Here is a 14,442-nt window from a genome sequence, read left to right on the forward strand (position 1 = left end):
CATATGGTCTGGCAACCATTACTTTCCATAATAAATTAACTGCAGGTCACATACCATCTGATCTGGGAAAATATACTGTATAAGCATTTCGTCATGAGTGTGACCTACCACCACTTTCTCCTCAGCAATCAGCAATGAGCAATTAATGATAACTTTGCCAGAAATTGCCCGGACCCCACATGTATTCCAGCTCGAGCAGGATGCTGCTCATCTTGCTGAGTTCCTTCAGCAGACAGTTTTTGCTCATTGTGACAGAATCATGCAATAATCTATCCCACAACGACTCATGTCTATTAATCAATACAGAACTATCATCCACACTAATCAGTTTGTAATGAACCCTATACTATAACATGCACAAATACCCCTTGCACAATCTGTCTCTCTCTCTCACACTCACACACACACACACACACACACACACACACACACACACACACACACGTATTTTAACATGCATTAAACTTCACAGAATGATCCGAAAATGCACATACTACAGCCATCATAATGTTGTTTGAACTAAAAAGGCAAGTAGAGGTCTAAGAAACTTATTACTGTTCCAAAGACTAAGGAAACAAATACATAATATCCTTTTGTCGTTATCTAGTCCAATAACCTGACTTTGGTAGAGCTAAATCATCACTTCAAATTGGTAACTAAATTGCTTTTGGGTTGGATTTCATTCTGTTGTTGTCACTTTTATTTCTTTTGTTATCATAATAGGCATTTTTATACACAGCAAGACGTCGTCATTTTATAGCAGATCATAGGGCATAATTACAAAGACGTGGTGAAGTGTTTGACTTTGCAAGTCTTCTCATAAAAGATGAGGGATTATGTTGGAGTACAGTAGATGTTGAATTTGTGCAACAATAATGAGTGAATGAGCAGCCCATATGAAGCCAGTCAAGATGCTAAATAAGCCACTTGATTTACCATTCCTATCATATATTATTATTATATCTTTTCCAATATTATGATTTGAAGATGTAATGGCTGATTGGGCTGTGACTGCTGGTGGAACGGGGGAAAGTACAGGGCCATATAATCCATTCAGTAATCATAGGTTTCAGCACTGGCACCTCCAACCATTTGGCATTTGTCCCTGATGCTGTTAATCTTTTGATTTATTCACTCAGTGTTGTTACAATGTTCACATTGTTCACACTTACCTAAAGTAGAAGCAACATATGAAACGTAAGTAGCTGGAAAAGGGGTAACAATCTATGCTTTTTCAGGGAGTGGCCCTCCCATTAAATAGAAGGATTTTTGATAGCAGCACTCTAAGAGTGTGAAATTTGTGTAAGGTCAGTGCTAACAGTATATTTACTTCTGTGAGTGCTGCATTTGAATTTTAAAAATTGCCTGACAATATTTAAATTTCAGGTTGGTTCATACCCTTTAGTATAAAATAAATGTTCTTTATTTATAAATCTGTTCTTTCGGTAGAAGCAAAATGTAATGTTCTTTAGTATTAATTGAAAAATATGGGACCAACTGTTGAAGTCAGCCACAGGATGCTAGATATAAAAGGAAATTGGTTGAATTTCACTTTATCCATTATTCCACAACTCTATAAAGATATGTGAGTAAGTACAGTGATTGACAGGTAATGGGAGGGTCTCTGAGGTGCTGCCGCAGTCAGCTTTGCTTTATATTTGTCCTTCTTGGTGCAGTGTTGTTTTATCTCCATTTTAACGGCTATGTCAGAGCACCTCAGTAGTAGCTGCATTCGTACATTGCCGCAAACACGACAGCTAAAAGTCTTCGAACGCATATCTGTATTAACCCTGTGTTTTATTTAAATGGAATCTGACAAAAGCAATGTGATTGAGAGAAGTGTATTGGGATTGCAATGTGATTCGCTACTATGATGATGTGGAATGAGTACAATGACAGTCTCCTGTATGCTAATGAGTTTGAAATCCAAAGAATTGTTTTGAATCAGTACTTAAATTGGTATTCTGTGCTTGGGTGATGCATGGCTGTTGCAATGGAAGCTGGTATGTTGTTGCTATAAGGAGCCGGAAGGATCCTGACTGGGTGCCGGGTAATTGATTTACAAGCAGTGGGTTATTAACCCAAATGGGCATTGAGGCACTGAATTAGAAAAGGGTTAATAATGTGATTGTGTTATTGTGTACACAGTGAGTTATTAATATTGCTGGGTGGTGGGCTTTTAATGTGACCAGACTAGATGGGGTTATGGATTATTCATATAGGTGGGCACTAGGTTATTAAGGTGGTACTGATGTAATTAGACTCTGGGCTATGAGTATGATAGTGCTGTATTATTAATAAGATTGGCATCCTGTCCTTGATATCACTAGGCATTGGATTATTAATTTAACTATTTTCTGGTTATGTGACCAGCATCTAGATTATTGACATAACTGGGCACTGACTTCATAAGTAGATGCTGTTTTTTTGTTGTGATTGGATTCTGGATTATTGATGTGACTAACTGATGATCTAGAGCTATGAACTGAGTGTGTGTTTGACGTGATTTGGTCTGGGTTGATGCTGTAATTAGGTAACCCCTTCCTTTCTCTTTTTGCTGTAAAATAGGTCACTTGCATCTTTTACCATCACTGCATCGACAGCCTGACTCATGTATTGAATGTCTTTAAAATGGTACCTGTGTGGATTCTGCACACGTTCCTTGTTGCTTCTTTTGTGCTTCAGACTGACAGAGTAAATGCAGGTGAGAAATTGAACCTGACCCTTGAATTGTGCCTGGTAATTTCATAGAGGGATATTTCATGATATTAACTCCTGAAGCAGACTTATTGGGTTTAGTCGAGATGAAAATGTTAGCTTTGTTCAGAAATGTAATCTGAGAAAACAGCAATATTAAATTTACAAATCGGCATTCATAAGACATAGGAGCAAAATTAGTCCATTTGGCCCATTGAGTCTGCTCCATTTCATCAAGACTGATTCATTTTGCTCTCAAACCCATTCTCCTGCCTTCTTCCCATAATCTTTCATGCACTGACTAATCAAGAACCCATCAACCTCTGCCTTAAATCACCCGGTGACTTGGCCTCCACAGTGGCAACAAATTCCACAAATTATTACTCCTCTCTTTTCTAAATGGACATCCCACTATTCTGAGGCTGTGGCCTTAGATCCTAGACTCCCCCACCATAGGAAACATCCTCTCCACACCCACTCTGTCTGGGCCTTTAACATTTGATAGTTTTCAATAAGATTCACCACCACCCGTCACTCCTCTAAATTCCAGTGAGTAAAGACCTGGAGCCATCAGCTGTTCCTCATACATCCTGGAATCATTCTCCTGGACCTCCTCTGAACCCTCTCCAATGTCAGCAAATCTTTTCTGAAATAAGTGGCCCAAAACTACTCACAATACTCCAAGTGAAGCCTCCCAGTGCCTTATAAAGCCTCAGCATTACATCCTTCCTTTTAAATTTTAGTCCTCACAAAAATGAATGCTAATATTGTATTTCACTTCCTCACCACAGACTCAACCTGCAAATTAATCTTTAGGGAATCCTGCATGAGGACACCCCTCAGATTTTTAAACTTTCTCCCCATTTAGAAAATTGTGTATGCTTTTATTTGTTCTACCAAGACAGATTAGGAGAATTGACCAAGAAGTGGCAGATGTAATACCACATCCATACATTTCCCAATGCGGTATACATTTGTCACTTCTTTGTTAATTCTCCTAATCTGTCCCAGGCCTTCTGCAGCCTCCCTGCTTCCTCAACACTACCTGCCCCTCCACCTATCTTTGTATCACCCACAGTCTTGGCCACAAAGCCATCAAATCCAATTATTCAAATCATTAGCATACGAAGTAAATAGAAGCAGCCCCAACACTGCCAGTCATTTGCAGCCAATCAGAAAAGGCTCCCTTTATTCCCACAATTAGCCTCTTGCCAATCAGCAAATGCTCTATCTATGTTAATATCTTGCCTGTAATATCATGGGTTCTTATCTTGTTAAGCAGCCTCATGTGCGGCACCTTGTCAAAGGCCTTCTGAAAATCCAAGTACACGACATTCAACAATTCTCCTTTACCTATCCTGCAGATTTGTCTAGCAAGATTTTCCCTTAAGGAAAAAATGCTAACTTTGTTTATTTTATCATGTGCCTCCAAGTACCCCGAAACTACATCCTTAACAATTGACTCCTATATCTTCCCAATCACTGAGGCCAGGTGAACTGGCGTAAAGTTTCCTTTATTCTGCCTTCCACCCTTGAAGAGTGAAGTGACATTTGCAATTTTCCAATCATTTGGATCCAGGCCAGAATCTAGTGTTCTTGAAAGATCATTACTTATGCCTCCACAATCTCTTCAGCTAACTCTGGGGTAGCTGAAGTGATTCATAAACCTGGGGTGTGGTCCACCTAGTCCAGGCGACTTATCTACCTTCCAACCTTTCATTTTTCCAAGCACTTCCTTTCTAGAAATAGCAAATACAGTCACTTCTACCCCTGACACTCTTGAACTGCCGGCTCACTGCCAATGTCTTCCACAGTGAATGCTGGTGCAAAAAACTTATTCAGTTTGTCCACCATTTCCTCAACCCCCCATTACTACTGTTACGTACTCTGTAACTGGGTTGCCAAACCAGCAGAAATGGATCACTCAGTTGGAGTCTGGATTACTAGAACTAAGAAAGTTTTATTAAAGAAACAAGCAACACAGTACTCTAATCGAAAGGATAATGAATGCAACAGTTCAGCAATGATAAACATACATGTACACAGAATTAAGATAACAGGATCAATCAAGCTCTATCATTGTCTAGGGGTAAATGACCAGTTTCAAAGTGACGCAAAGTTCAGTTCAATTTAGTTCAGTTCAGTTTGCAGTAATCGCTGCCGTGGCGATGGACAGTGTGGGGGAAGGAGAGAGAGAGCAAAACGAATGAATATTCAAGGCTTCCACACAGACCTTCGCAGTCAGCTTTCAGGCGAGTCCTTTGTGATGTCATCTGAGGTCACCGACCGTGACCCCTCCGTTTCCAGATGCGATCGTTTCCCTGCTGTGAACCCAGCACCTGGGCAAGGGTGGACACACACCAGGTTCCCGCCGATCGTGCCTTTCCACCCTGAGCGTCTATGGCTTGTCCCACGACTAGCCGTCCAAAACTTCCCACCAACTTGTGAGAGGCGCACTGCTTCCAGGGTCTCGTTACCTCGGGGTGTCGTGTGTGTCTTGCCTTAGCGAACCTGTCCCTTTTTATCCCCCTGCTGGGGTATCGCTTGTCCATCACTTCAACAGCTCGGGGTTCAAAGGGGGAGCCAATCTTGGCAGCTCTCCTTCCCTTTCATTAACATCTCCAAATGCTGCTCCATTGTTGTCCTTATCTCTCTCTCTCCTGAAGACAGGTGGCAGACCAACTGCTGATCCCACTGGTGCCAGCACAGGACAGCTACATTTTAATCTATGTGTATTCTCGTCACACTATCTCTCCAGCATCATTTTTTCAGCAGTCCAATATCTACTCTCAACTCTCTTTTACTCTTTATATATCTGGAAAAAACTATTGGTATCTTCTTTGAGATTGTTGGCCAGCTTACCTTCATATTTCAATTCCCCCTTCCGTGGCTTCTTCAGTTGCCTTCTGTTAGTTTTTATAAGTTTCCCAATTCTCCAACTTCTCACAAATTTTTGCTCTATTTTATGCCCTCTCTTTTGCTTTGATGTTGGCTTTGACGCCACTGTTGCATCATCCTGCCTCTAGAATAGTTCTTCTTTGGATTGTACCTATCCTGCACCTTCCAAATTGTTCCCAGAAACTCCAGCCATTGCTGCTCTGTCGTCATCCCTGCTAGTGTCTCCTTCCAATCAGCTTTGGCTGGCTCTTCTCTCATGCCTCTGTAATTACTTTTGCTCCACTGGAATACTGATATATCTGACCTTAGCTTCTCCCTCTCAAATTACAGGGTGAATTTTAACATGTTATGATCACTGTCTCCTAAGGACTCCTTTATTTTAAGCTCCTCAATCAAATCCACTTCATTACACAAGACCCAATCTGGATACAGCTGATCCCCTAGTGAGGTCAAAAGCAAGCTTCTCTAAAAAAAATCTAGTTGACATTCTAGAAATTCTCTTTCTTGTAATCCAGTACGGACTAAACTTTCCCAATTTACTGCACATGCATATTGAAATTCCCCAGGGCTATCATAACATTGCCCTTTTGACATACCTTTTCTATCTCCCATTGTAATTTGTAGCCCACATCTTGGCTGCTATTTGGAGGCCGGTATATGACTCCGTTCAGGGTCTTTTTTACCCTTGCAGTTTCTTAGCTCTACCCACAGAATTCTATATCTTCCAATCCTATGTCACCTCTTCCTTAGGATTTGATTTCATTGTTTACTAAGAGCCACACCACCCTCTTTGCCTACCTGCCTGTCCTTCCAATATAATGTGTATCCTTCAATGGTTCAATGGTTCAATTAATATCAGACCAAGCATGCAGTTTAACGCTGAGGATGCGTTCCTCGGAGGTGGAGCCCTATGTAAATTAGTGCCATTCGGGGTCATTTTTACATTATGGAAATTGACATGTGTGCCTGATTAAAACAAAATCAAACCCAAGATTACTTATGCATGCACAGTAATTCGTGGAGTAACAAACACGCAAACAGGCCTAACGTGTACATCAGTGGAGCAGCAACACATCGCAGCAGCAGTGGAAGGAAGCGGGTGGTGGTTACATCTTTGAGGAGGGACCAGGCTGTGGGTCCTCCTCTAACTTTGGCTTCTTCTTCAAGTAGGCATCGAGATTTGACTGCCTTTTCCTAAGTTTCCTCTCATGAAACAGTTCTCAGTAAAAGGAAATCATGCTGAGAACACCTCACTTTGCTTTATTGCTTCGTTCCCAGTCAGGGTCATTATCGATGAACTGGTCCATGATTTGTGTGACTGTGGTGACGCTAGTGCTGAGGTTTCTTGCTGACATTTCCTCCTCTCCGACGGTGCCCTCAGATTCAGGCTGTTTTGCAGACGTTATGGGTGATAAAAATGGAATAACTTGAAGAGTGAGCAAGAAAGTTTACACACATGGGGGAGGCAGAGCATGAACTGATACATGATTGGTTGTGATTGGCTCAGAGTTTATGTAAAGCGATCTCATTGGCTGATTGAATGTATACTGTAATGGTGGCCACTCTTGAGGAGTTTTAAGTGTTGTTTAGAAAGAATTTTTGTTATTAACCCTCAACCATCAGACTCCCAAACCAGAGTGGATAATTTCACTGATCCCAACACATAACTGATTCCACAACCAACGGACTCGCTTTCAAGGACTCAAAAACTCATTCTCTGTATACAACCTGACAGAATTCTCATTCTCTTTCTTTCTTTATTAATCTTTTTATTGATTTAAAAAGAGCATATACACAAACAAGAGGAGAATTATCTCAAATATATATATCAATAACAATACAAACAGAAAGTGAAATAGACATTCTCAAAATCATACATACTCATTCTCAATATTATTTATTTATTATTATTACTTTCCTTTTGTACTTGCACAGTTTGTCGCATTTTGTGCATTGGTTGTTTGTCCATCTTTGTGTGTAACTTTCAGAATGAGAATCAGGTTTAATATCACCGGCATATGCCATGAAACTTGCTATATTTGATTCCATCGTGTTTCTTTGTATCTACTGTGAGTGCCCACAAGAAAACTAATCTCAGGGTTGTATATGGTGACGCATATGTACCTTGATAAGAAACTTACTTTGATCTTTGGACTTATGTAGTAGGTGTGAACTACACTGGAACATTTCAGTGGATGCCAGATAATGGGAGAAGGGCGGATGGAATCAAATGTAAAGATATTGCTTGCTGAAAGAGCTGTGAGTGGCGCAGGTGATGGCATGAACTGTTTTAGATTCAGCCCAGGAATATCCTCACTCCCAGTCTCTGTTTCAGAAATGACTCCATTGGTGATCCTAACCTCCAGATAAATAAAGCACTGTTATCTAGTCTCTGTTCCTGAAGCAGTTTAATCCTTGATTTCACTTTTGGTCTTCATATCTGTTTAGACCCTACATTGATCATCATATTTGTCAAATGCAAGGAAGGAGTTTCGACTCCAATTGCTGTGTTACTTCTGTTGCTCCCTACTTGACTTTTCATTTCGTCCAGCTGCTCTGGTAAATTTCTCTACTCCGTTCCTTACTCCTTTGCAATAGGAGGCCTATTAGAGTTTAGATAATCACATTTCTTTGTTCTTCGGGAAAGGGAATCCAAAACTAGAGGTGAGAGGCAAAGACTTAAAGGGGACCTGAAGGGCAACTTTTTTCAAGCGGTGTGTGGTGGGTATAAGTAACAAGCTGCCAGGGAAGTGGCTGTGGCTTGTACTATACCAACAGCTCAAAGACTCATTGTCAGTTACATGGATGGAAAGGTTTTAGAGGGATATGGGCAAAACTAATTTCGGTAGGTCTCCTAGTCAGCATGGACAAGTTGACCGAAGGGCTTGCTTCCATGTTGAATGGTTCCATCACTCTATGACATTACCTGTGAGGCTAAGGTGCTGTATTCTTACTGTGCGTGCAGGTTTTGCGAAAGCCATGGGCAGTTTGTTTGTACACAGTGCTGTACAGAAAGCTATCAAAATGGTGGACAGAGCATATAAGGAAAGCAGAGGTGGGTGAGTAATTACCTCAAAACTGTAAACTTCAGACCGGAGGCTGTTACACCGTGCACTCTAGTTTACTATTTATACACTTCAGATAAGTCCAATGGCTCTGGATGCAGATGAACAAAAAATAAATCATAGTAATAAGAATTAAGTTCCACTGGTGCACTTAACTTTCAGGTTTAATGCTTTGTAGGTATACTTCATTCCAGCGTTAAGCTAACTTAACTTTGAATACTGTGTAGGTGGAGTAGCACATGCTTGCTTAGATGCAGAGCATCAAGAGAAACACTAAATTTCAAAATAAATTTATTATCAAAGTATATTTATGACACCATATACTATCTTGAGATTTATTTTCATGCAGGCATTCACAGTAGAACAAGGAAGCACAATAGAACCAATGAGAAACTACTCAAAAAGACTAACAAACAACCAATTTGCAAAATAAGACAGATTGTACTAATTAAATAAACAAACAAACAAACAAATAAATACCTAATATTGATAACATGAGTTGTAGAGTCCCTCTGATATGATAATGCCAAGGAATTTAAAGTTTCTGGCCCTCTCCACCTCTGAGCCCCTAATAAGAACTGGCTGATGGACCTCTGGTTTCTTCCTCCTGTGGTTAAAGATCAGCTCTCTAGTTTTGCTGATGTTGAGTGAGAGCTGGTTGTTGTTGGCCCATTCAACCAGATTTTCAGTGTCTCTCCTTTGTGCCAATTTGTCACCACCATTGATTCAGCTAACAACGGTGGTGTTATCAGCAAATTTAAATTTGGCATTGGAGCTGTACTTAGGCACACAGTCATAAGTATAAAGTGAGTAGAGCAGGGGACTAAGCACACAGCTTTGTGGTGCACCTGTGTTAATGATTTTGGTGGAAAAGTTTTTGCTGGTCCATACTGACTGGGGTCTGCAAGTGAGAAAATTGAGGATCCAGTTGCACAAGGAGGAATTGATGCCCAGGTCTTCCAGCTTAGTGATTAGTTTTGAGGGGATGATAGTTTTGAATGCTGAGCTGTAGTCAATCAGGAGCGTCCTGATACATGCACCTTCATTGCACCAGATCTGAGGGAGGAGCCAATGGGATGGCATTTGCTGTTGACCTGTTATGACGGCTGGCACACTGAAGTCATTCTTTGTTGTGCCAAATGTTAAGGACTGTTTGCAGATCTGATAGAAATAAGCCTTGCACACACAATGCTGCACACAAAACACTTTATTGCTAAGTTACAACAAGAGGTACTTATCTCAGAAGCACGCCTGAGCCCATTTAATTGCAGCACCCCATTCCAACCACGTGGCCAGTGGTTAAGGCGTTCGTCTAGTTATCTCAAGGTCGCTAGTTCTAGCCTCAGCTGTGGCAGCATGTTTGTGCCCTTGAGCAAGGCACTTAATCACACATTGCTCTAGTCTGTGTGAGGAGTGGCACCCCACACAGACTTCCAATCTGCGCCTTGTAAGGCAATGAAAATGCCCGACGCAGGCCTCTCATGGTCTGAGTCGACGTTTCCTCCCTCCCTCCCCATTCCAATTGGTCCACAGCACCAGTCACAACCTAACCTGCGGTGAGCCCAAATCCAAGCGACCTCACCTCTGGTGAGCTCATTCTTTTATACCCAGGTCACTTATCTCCACCCTATCTGGGTCCTTTGTCCAGTTCAACCCATCAAGTGACCATTGCCTCAGGTCTGCAGAGACAATACCTTGGTCACCTAGCACCTAGGTCACCCTTCCCCCACACATCACACACTTGACCCCAACAATTGTTCCTTGCGCTCCCTGGCCGACATTTTGGGATTCTTACTACACTCCTCAGGCTGGAATTGATATGCTTTATGACTAACCTCTCAAAGCACTTCACAGTGGATGTAAATGCTACTGGCTAGCTGTTTATCATGGCAATTGACTCTCAATGGAAGTTGGAAATACAGTGTTGGAACCATTAACCATTTGACACTATTTCTTATGGGTAGTAGAGAGTTCACCAGTCTGAAAGTAGCAACTCTTAGAACTATATGCCAATATACACACACCAAGGATGTGATGAAATATTTCAGTATGTTTTTTTTTCTAATTTGCTATTTGATTATTGCTACAGGAATTTAGTCTGATTTCAACAGACCTTGAAGTCTAACTTGTTTTGTATGTGTCTGGAAGGAACTGGGAACTAGACAAAAATAAACAGATAATATGATTGGAGAATTGTGATTGAGGGGGAAGTGGGCAACGTTACAATAGTCTGCTGCCCAGGAACAAGAGGATATCTGGATGCATGGGTGTAGAACTGGACACCCACAAAGTAGGAGATGAACCTTTGATAATGGAATATTTTCATACATCACTGAAGTTATTATATACTGGGGTTTTGAATCTGTGATCACTTGGCCTGAAAGAATGTTATCAGTGAACCAAGTGAACTCTATGGAGAGTTGTGTTCATAGAAAACGGCTCTTATCACGATTTTCTGTAAAACATAGAGCAAGGTCATCTCATGGAATTAATGTGACTAACGATGCCAAGAAGGGCAGGTTAGAAAAAAATAAAATTTGTGTTTATTTACTTACTTTTTGTCACATAACTTTTGTGAGATTTTATTCTATATTTCAAATTTTTAGGTATTGATTTGTGAATTCTTTAAGAGCAAATTTCTGTTATAGTACCTCAATAGATATAATGTGGGGGCCACCTGTATTTGGTTATTGCAAGCAGCTCTTCATGATGTATTATAGTTTGTGCTATATTTTTGTTCTATTGTGCAATCTAATTGTTGATTCTATGCTGCTTCTGCACTGTTACCTGATTTCTGCATTTTTATTGTTTGTTGAATTTCATCTATTAACATCTAGCTGGAAGGAAGCACTCAACAGTACAGCAGGAATGAGGTGTTAGGGCCATGCTTTTTTTCCACTTCATGTCCATTATTTGCATTCATAAACTTAATATAATTTGATCGCTTTCCTTATTAGACCAAAGCAGAGCTCAGCAGAATGGCCAGTGTATGGCGATTGCTGGAGCAGAGTTGGAGCTGATTTAAAGCAACAAAACCGAAGCCAGACAGAGTTGAGGTGGCAGGGCCTAGGCCTGAGAGCAAGGAGCAAGCCGTTGTTTGACTGATTTTAGCTCCGGGTCCAAAAGTGAGAAACAAGCGCAGGTTGGGCTAATTTAAGCACTGAGCCAGTTTGAAAAGTCAGGGTGTCAGGGATGGGCCAATGTTCAGCTCACTGTTTGGCAAGGTTTACTCATCTCAGCGCTGAACTGAGGCTGTAGCCTGCAACTAATGGGCTCCTGGAATGGCTGTGGACTCACTTCTGTGAACTTCAGTTCTGAATGTTATTTGCTTACTTCTGCTGTTTGCAAGATATGTTTTTTTTCCCTTGCACATTGGGTGTTTGACGGTCTTCTTTTTTTAAACGGGCTATATTGGGTTTCTCTGTTTTGTGGCTGCCTGTAAGGAGACAAATCTCAAGGTTGTACATAGCATGCATACTTTGAAAATAAATACACTTTGAACTTTGGCTTGGGAAATGCCGCTTAGAAATTACAGAAAGAACTGCAAAAAGGCATGCAACTTGCCAGTAAATGGCTGATGCAATAAACTGCAGAGAAGCACAGGAAAGATAATTAGACAAAACAGATATTCCTTGAAAAAAGTAAAAGCTAATGTAGTTGTATAGAGTAAATATTCTAAAGACATTAGAGAAGTAATTTTCATATTAATGGAATGTTAAACTAAAAATAACAAATACAGTGAAATGCAAATCAAAGTAATTTTCAAGTTGAATACCACTTTGATCAAGTCACATCTTCAAGTTCTGTGCGTGCTTCAGGTCACTGAGACACTAGGGAAATATACAAGTGCTAGAAACAATGCAGAGGAACCAGGGCCCAATATAAGGAGCTTTAAAGTATGATAAAAGACTGAAGTAATTTTCACTTACTATTCTTAACTATTGGCTCCAATATGATGATCTTAGGAAGCTAGAAAAGACCATTCGGAGACCAAAAAGAGGGCATCTTTATTACATGAAAAAAAATTGCAAGAATTGTAAAGGTATGCAGGTTGAAACGCAGAAGTGGTAACTTCAGGACAGATATCAACACTTTGTGCAAAAAAAAACCCAGAATGAACTCCAATAAATTGGAGGTGAAAGTCCCAGATTTGCTTAATAAACAATTGGATGCTGCAAGGAACTGAAGAAGTTGTAGGATCTTTCTCAATGATGGCTGAATGGCTTTTCAAATTGCCACTTATTATGATATCTTTCAATTTATTCTTTCTGCCTTTTTGCAATACCAAAAATGTTACTTTTCATTAGAACTTAAGATATATTTTTACCGTTTGTATAATGTTGGTTTTATCTGAAAACAGTTGCACAACTTGTGAAATAATAATAGAAACACTCAGCTGCTCGGGTCAAGCTAGGCAGAGTTGATTTCATTAGCTGCTGTTTTTATTTCAGCATGACATTTGATAATTGTTACTTTGCTCAGCCAAAAGCTTAAACTCGCTAAAAGGTCAGTGACCTCAGCCTATTTCAAGCAGCCTGTGGCAGAGGCAAGAACTGTAGTGTGATCTGCAGAGTACGTAGAAACTGCACTGAGGCTCATCCAACATAATGCCTTCAGCATCCACAAACGCTGGCTCAATATAACAGATCAGTTTGTAAAGAACTAGGGCCACACGAAAGCACTGCATGGGCTCGAACACATCATTCATCAGGGTGTTAGTTGAGAGTAGTAGTAACCTTAGACCTCACCTGGATTACAGTTGCACTATCTCCTTGTTAGGAGGGCTACCTTCTCTTTTAAGATTTTTTAAGGAATTACCTCAGAATATTGTTGAAAAAGACAATGAGAGTGCCAGACAGGTGAGTCCAGTTTTGTGAAAGACATTCTGGCACAATAGCTCTACTGAGCATTAGTCCAAACACATCATGTGTCCTGTAGCAGTGAATGTGTCATTCTCCCACTTGCTCCACATCGGGGAAGAGATGGCACTGCAGGAAGTGAAGCTGAGGGATGAGTGATTGGCTCTCAGAAGCCTGAATGTAATGGGATTTGGAAGTGCAATAAAACATGCCATGGTGTTGTGCCTAGGGTATGAAGGACAGGCAACTGGTCTGGATGGTAGAGCGTTAGAGAAGAGGTCTAAAAGACACCACCAGCAGTGCACAGTGTGCGGCAGCGAATGTAGAACATAGAACAGTACAGCACAGGAGCATGCTCTTTGGCTGACAATGTTGAACCACACGAATTAAATTAATAATCAAATATCCACCCGATTTCTGCATTGTTCCATTTCCTGCACATCCATGTGCCTACCTAAGAGTCTTTTGAACACATTTATCTTATTTGCCTCCACCACAACCCCTGAGAGCATCTTCTCGACACCAATCTTTCTCTATTTACAAACACTTGCCACAATTTTCTTGAATTCCAATAAAAAAGGATTTACCGACAAGTGAAATAACATATTGCGTCCTGAGTAGAGGAACTTGTAAGCTCAGTCCCCCTTGACTGATGGCAAAGCAGGCTTCTCTTACCAGTTAAAGTTTCATTCAGTCTGTGACTTCACATTTTGAGAGTTTTTAATTGGTATTTGCGTTTCAGAAAACATTTATTTTATAATATTTAAAAATGTTTTGCTAATGGAGTTTGTATCCTCAAATCTTTCTTCTGACATAAAAGAGAATCCCAAAACCAGCATGATAATGATCTCAACAGTAATGATCCATTAAGTGGTTAGAACTTGAGGGGCAGTATACATTTTTAAAAAAAAAATATTTTTATT

At 40.5% G+C, this 14,442-nt stretch overlaps 1 protein-coding gene across 1 annotated transcript in view; it reads left to right on the top strand.

Annotated features, from left to right (window-relative positions):
- The first annotated feature begins 1,161 nt into the window (after nucleotides 1–1,161).
- Nucleotides 1,162–14,442, top strand: part of LOC134336681 (thyroid peroxidase-like) — a 47,237-nt gene continuing 33,956 nt past the window's right edge. The window contains exons 1-2 of the transcript XR_010015848.1: nucleotides 1,162–1,197; nucleotides 2,569–2,704. The gene's annotated coding sequence lies outside the window, so the exon portion shown is untranslated. The remainder of the gene's footprint in view (nucleotides 1,198–2,568; nucleotides 2,705–14,442) is intronic.

The sequence above is a fragment of the Mobula hypostoma genome, chromosome 23 (genome assembly GCF_963921235.1).
Source record: "Mobula hypostoma chromosome 23, sMobHyp1.1, whole genome shotgun sequence".
Taxonomy (NCBI): domain Eukaryota; kingdom Metazoa; phylum Chordata; class Chondrichthyes; order Myliobatiformes; family Myliobatidae; genus Mobula; species Mobula hypostoma.